The sequence below is a fragment of the Cupressus sempervirens genome, chromosome 7, assembly GCF_028749045.1.
Source record: "Cupressus sempervirens isolate cs-2001-9-10 chromosome 7, ASM2874904v1, whole genome shotgun sequence".
NCBI classification, from domain to species: Eukaryota; Viridiplantae; Streptophyta; class Pinopsida; order Cupressales; family Cupressaceae; genus Cupressus; species Cupressus sempervirens.
The window spans coordinates 688734985-688741297 of record NC_143124.1 but is presented as its reverse complement, the minus strand read 5'-3'; positions in this window follow the sequence as shown (position 1 = coordinate 688741297).

The following is a 6313-nucleotide window of genomic DNA, read 5'->3' as shown; positions in this document are numbered from 1 at the left end:
TAGATCGAGTTTTAAAATCACCAAGAAGACGCGGTGAGGGCTGGCAACTGCTGCCAAAGCTTTTTTTGAAATTGCGCTAGCTGAGTGACTAGAAAACATGCTTTACGCAATAGGCACGCAAAAAATTTTGCTAGAGCGCCAAGCACCCACCTCATGGCTAGAGACAAGGGCTCGCCATTAGATCAACTTCAAAATCGCTGAACAGACGCGCTGTAGAATGGCAACCGTTGCCAAGTCTCTTCCGTAGTTGCGTCGGTCGAGTGATCGAAGAAAACATGATCTAAAGGAGAGTCCAGGAATAGCACCCTCGAGGGTGGGCTTCATGCCCCTCTAATTGATTCAACGTCGGTGTCCACCGTTTCAAAATTTGACATATCCATCCGCTCTGACAGTGGCGTTGAATCAATGAGGGGGGCACGGGAGAGGCTCGCGGACACCACCTCTCCCCTTGTAGCCGCGATAGGCACGCAAAAAATTTTGCTAGAGTGCCAAGCACCCACCTCATGGCTAGAGATAAGGGCTCGCCATTAGATCAACTTCGAAATCGCTGAACAGACGCGCTGTAGAATAGCAACCGCTGCCAAGTCTCTTCCGTAGTTGCGTCGGTCGAGTGATCGTAGAAGGTGATCTAAGAGAGGGTCCAAGTGTAGGCATTCGTTCGGGGATTTGCGCCGATGGCATAAATTTATGCAATACCCGAGCAACACTGGACGGAGGTGCTAGACGAGGGCTCCCGTTTTAGATCGAGTTTTAAAATCACCGAGTAGACGCGGTGAGGGCTGGCAACCGCTGCCAAACCTTTTTCTGAAATTGTGCCATCTGAGTGACAAGAAAACATGATCTAAAGGAGAGTCCAGGAATAGCACCCTCGAGGGTGGGCTTCATGCCCCTCTAATTGATTCAACGTCGTCGTCCACCATTTCAAAATCTGACATATCCATCCGCCCTGACAGCGGCGTTGAATCAATGAGGGGGGCACGGGAGAGGCTCACGGCAACCACATCTCCCCTTGTAGCCGCGATAGGCATGCAAAAAATTTTGCTAGAGCACCAAGCACCCACCTCATGGCTAGAGACAAGGGCTCGCCATTAGATCAACTTTGAAAACGTTGAACAGATGCGCTGTAGAATGGCAACCGCTGCCAAGTCTCTTCCGTAGTTGCATCGGTCGAGTGATCGAAGAAGGTGATCTAAGAGAGGGTCCAAGTGTAGGCATTCGTTGGGGGATTCACGCCGATGGCATAAATTTATGCAATACCCGAGCAACACCGGACGGAGGTGCTAGACGAGGGCTCCCATTTTAGATCGAGTTTTAAAATCACCGAGTAGACGCGGTGAGGGCTGGCAACCGCTGCCAAACCTTTTTCCAAAATTGTGCCATCTGAGTGACAAGAAAACATGAGCTAAAGGAGAGTCCAGGAATAGCACCCTCGAGGGTGGGCTTCATGCCCCTCTAATTGATTCAACGTCGGCGTCCACCATTTCAAAATCCGACATATCCATCCACCCTGACAGCGGCGTTGAATCAATGAGGGGGGAACGGGAGAGGTTCGCGGACACCACCTCTCCCCTTGTAGCCACGATAGGCACGCAAAAAATTTTTCTAGAGTGCCAAGCACCCACCTCATGGCTAGAGACAAGGGCTCGCCATTAGATCAACTTCCAAATCGCTGAACAGACGCGCTGTAGAATGGCAACCGCTGCCAAGTCTCTTCCGTAGTTGCATCGGTCGAGTGATCGAAGAAGGTGATCTAAGAGAGGGTCCAAGCATAGGCATTCTTTGGGGGATTCACACCGATGGCATAAATTTATGCAATACCCAAGCAAGAAACACCGGACGGAGGTGCTAGACGAGGGCTCCCGTTTTAGATCGAGTTTTAAAATCACCGAGTAGACACGGTGAGGGCTGGCAACCGCTGCCAAACCTTTTTCCGAAATTGTGCCATCTAAGTGACAAGAATACATGATCTAAAGGAGAGTCCAAGAATAGAACCCTCAAGGGTGGGCTTCATGCCTCTCTAATTGATTCAACATTGGCGTCCACCGTTTCAAAATCTGACATATCCATCCGCCTTGACACCGGCGTTGAATCAATGAGGGGGGCACGGGAGAGGCTCGCGGCAACCACCTCTCCTATATAAGCTATTAGTGCGAGGCTCACTCTGCATTAGAAATTAGCGAACACAACGACATCCGCCTTAAAAATCCAAATCCTTTAAAATTCCTACCAAACAACCATTCACGACCCAATTTTTTATGAGGTCGGCAGAGGAGCAAAAGATTGTCATCGGTTAGGAGACGTGAGTTCATGGAGCCAAGGGACTGAAATGGTCATCGAGCTCATCCGATCAACTGGATGAATTTCACCTTGAAGGGGCCCAATCCAAAAGTTCCAGAGGTCATCTCCTGGAAGTCTCGAGAATAATGGCCCGAGGCCAATGGCTCCGACTAAGTCAATTTTCTCTTGCAATCACCATGCCGCCGTTCACAGAGAGATCTCCCCATTCACTTGTGACGCGACGCACAATCCAACGTCTAGACGCGAGCTCGCCCTTGAAAGAAAGACCACTTTCCAAGACATCCCTCGATGACACATTGGAACGTCAACCGCTGTCGAACCACTCCCAATGTTGTGCCGATCAAGTTGGCATAGAGGCGACCTTAGGGAGCTCCCGCGTAGCAATCAGGATGTGCTTTCGTGCCCATCTCTCACAAAAACCAATGTTAGCTGTGGACAAATTTGGAATCCAAGGGCTCGCATCCATCGATATCGTCAGCACTGAGTCTATATATTCAAAGGCCACGGAGAGGTTCCGATAAGAGAAGCTCCCCTCCTCGCTCGCACAAACATCCCAAATTCTAGACACAAGCTCCTGCCCTTAGCATCGCTCTCCAGATCACCGCAATGACACATTTGAATGACAACCGCTGTTGAACAACTCCCGAAATTGTGGCAATGGAGTGAGAAAGAAGAGCAACTTTGGGGAGCCGCGCATAGCAAACGGGCTATGCTGCTGCTTCATTCCCCTCTTATATAGATCCTATATCATTGATTTCCTTTGGAATCCGAGGCTGCATTAATCCTTGCTCAAACAAGAAATGGCTCTTCTAATCGAATGGCCATGGGGAGCTTCTGAAAACAAAGGCTCCCTTGTCACTCGTGATGCGCAGGCCAACTACTAGACGACGGGTCGCCCTTCAGATCGCTGCCCAGGCAACCACCACAACGGCACCATTGGAATGACAACCGCTGCCGAACCGTTCTAAAAATTTTGTGCCAAAGAAGTTGTTGCGTAGAGAACGACTCTGGGGAGAGAGCCCTCGCATAGCAAAATCGGGATGGCTTCACGACCCTCCCAATAGAAACGATGCTGGTGCCAATATTCCAAAAATCCGAATAACGTGTCTTTCGTGAACACCAGCAATGATTTCTATTGGGGAGGGTCACCGAGAACTTTTGTTGTCAAAGCTCCCATTGTAAGCCACGATAGGCACACAAAAAATTGCTAGAGACCCAAGCACCCACCTCATGGCTAGACAAGGGCTCGCCATTAGTAGATCAACTTCGAAATCGCTAAATAGACGCGCTGTGGAATGGCAACCGCTGCCAATCCTCTTCCGTAATTGCGTCGGTCAAGTGATAGAAGAAGGTGATCTAAGAGAGAGTCCAAGACTAGGGATTTGTTGGGGGATTCGCGCCGATAGCAAAAAATTATGCAATACCCGAGCAACATCGGACGGAGGTGCTAGACGAGGGCTCCCATTTTAGATCGAGTTTTAAAATCACCGAGTAGATGCGGTGAGGGCTGGCAACCACTGCCAAACCTTTTTCCGAAATTGCACCAGCTGAGTGACAGGAAAACATGATCTAAAGGAGAGTCAAGGAATAGCACCCTCGAGGGTGGGCTTCATGCCCCTCTAATTGATTCAACGTTGGCGTCCACCGTTTCAAAATCTGACATATCTATTCGCCCTGACAGTGGCGTTGAATCAATGAGGGGGGCACGGGAGAGGCTCGCGGCAACCACCTCTCCCCTTGTAGCCGTGATAGGCATGCAAAAAATTTTGCTAGAGCGCCAAGCACCCACCTCATGGCTAGAGACAAGGGCTCGCCATTAGATCAACTTCGAAATCGCTGAACAGACACGCTGTAGAATGGCAACTGCTGCCAAGTCTCTTCCGTAGTTGCCTCGGTCGAGTGATCAAAGAAGGTGATCTAAGAGAGGGTCTAAGCGTAGGCATTCATTGGGAGATTCGCGCCGATGGCATAAATTTTTGCAATACCCGAGCAAAACACCGGACGGAGGTGCTAGACGAGGGCTCCCCGTTTTAGATCGAGTTTTAAAATCACCAAGTAGACGCGGTGAGGGCTGGCAACCGCTGCCAAACCTTTTTCTGAAATTGCGGCAGCTGAGTGACAATTAAACATGATCTAAAGGAGAGTCCAGGAATAGCACCCTCGAGGGTGGGCTTCATGCCCCTCTAATTGATTCAACGTCGGCGTCCACCGTTTCAAAATCTGACATATCCATCCGCCCTGACAGCGGCGTTGAATCAATGAGGGGAGCACGAGAGAGGCTCGCGGCAACCACCTCTCCCATTGTAGCCACGATAGGCATGCAAAAAATTTTGCTAGAGCACCAAGCACCCACCTCATGGCTAGAGACAAGGGCTCGCCATTAGATCAACTTCCAAATCGCTGAACAGACGCGCTGTAGAATGGCAACCACTGCCAAGTCTCTTCCGTAGTTGCGTCGGTCAAGTGATCGAAGAAGGTGATCTAAGAGAGGGTCCAAGCGTAGGCATTCGTTGGGGGATTCGCTCTGTTGGCATAATTTTATGCAATACCCGAGCAACACCGGATGGAGGTGCTAGGCGAGGGCTCCCGTTTTAGATCTAGTTTTAAAATCACCAAGTAGACGCGGTGAGGGATGGCAACCGCTGCCAAACCTTTTTCCGAAATTGCGCCAGCTGAGTGAGAAGAAAACATGATCTAAAGGAGAGTCGAGGAATAGCACATCTAGGGTGGGCTTCATGCCCCTCTAATTGATTCAACGTTGGCATCCACCGTTTCAAAATCTGACATATCCATCCGCCTTGACACCGGCATTGAATCAATGAGAGGGGCACGGGAGAGGCTCGCGGCAACCACCTCTCCTATATAAGCTATTAGTGCGAGGCTCGCTCTGCATTAGAAATTAGCGAACACACCGACATCCGCCTTAAAAATCCAAATCCTTTAAAATTCCTACCAAACAGCCATTCACGACCCAATTTTTTATGAGGTCGGCAGAGGAGCAAAAGATTGTCATCGGTTAGGAGATGTGAGTTCATGGAGCCGAGGGACTGAAATGGTCATCGAGCTCATCCGATCAACTGGATGATTTTCACCTTGAAGGGGCCCAATCCAAAAGTTTCGGAGGTCATCTCCTGGAACTCTCGAGAACAAGGCCCATCTTACATGCAAACTTTGCTACTGCGCAAACATAGGTTGCAATTAAAGAGAAATTGCGAGGCCGTCACAATGGCCCAAGGCCAATGGCTTCGACTAAGTCAATTTTCTCTTGCAATCACCATGCCGCCGTCCACAAAGAGATCTCCCCATTCACTTGTGACGTGACGCACAATCCAAGTGCTAGACACAAGCTCGCCCTTGAAAGAAAGACCACTTTCCAAGACATCCCCCATTCACTTGTGATGCGACGCACAACCCAAGTGCTAGACGCGAGCTCGCCCTTGAAAGAAAGACCACTTTCCAAGACATCCCCCAATGAAACATTAGAACAAAAACCACTATCGAACCATTCCCAATGTTGTGCCAATCGAGTTGGCACAGAGGCGACCTTAGGGAGCTCCCGCGTAGCAATCGGGATGTGCTTTCATACCCATCTCTCACAAAAACCAATCTTAGCTGTGAACAAATTTCGCCGCAATGACACCATTGGAACAACGACCGCTGTCGAACAACTCCCGCATTTGTGCCCCGATGGAGTGAGAAAGAATAGCAACTTTGGGGAGCCGCGCATCGCAAATGGGCTGCTGCTTCATTCCGCTCTTATATATAGATCCGATGTCGTTGATTTCGTTTGGAATCTGAGGCTGCATTCGTCCTTGCTCACACAAGCAATGGCTCTTCTCATCGAATGGCCACGGGGAGCTTCTGATCACAAAGGCTCCCTTGTCACTCGTGACGCGCAGCCCAACTGCTTTCCGAAATTGCACCAGCTGAGTGACAAGAAAACATGATCTAAAGGAGAGTCGAGGAATAGCACCTCAAGGGTGGGCTTCATGCCCCTCCAATTGATTCAACGTCG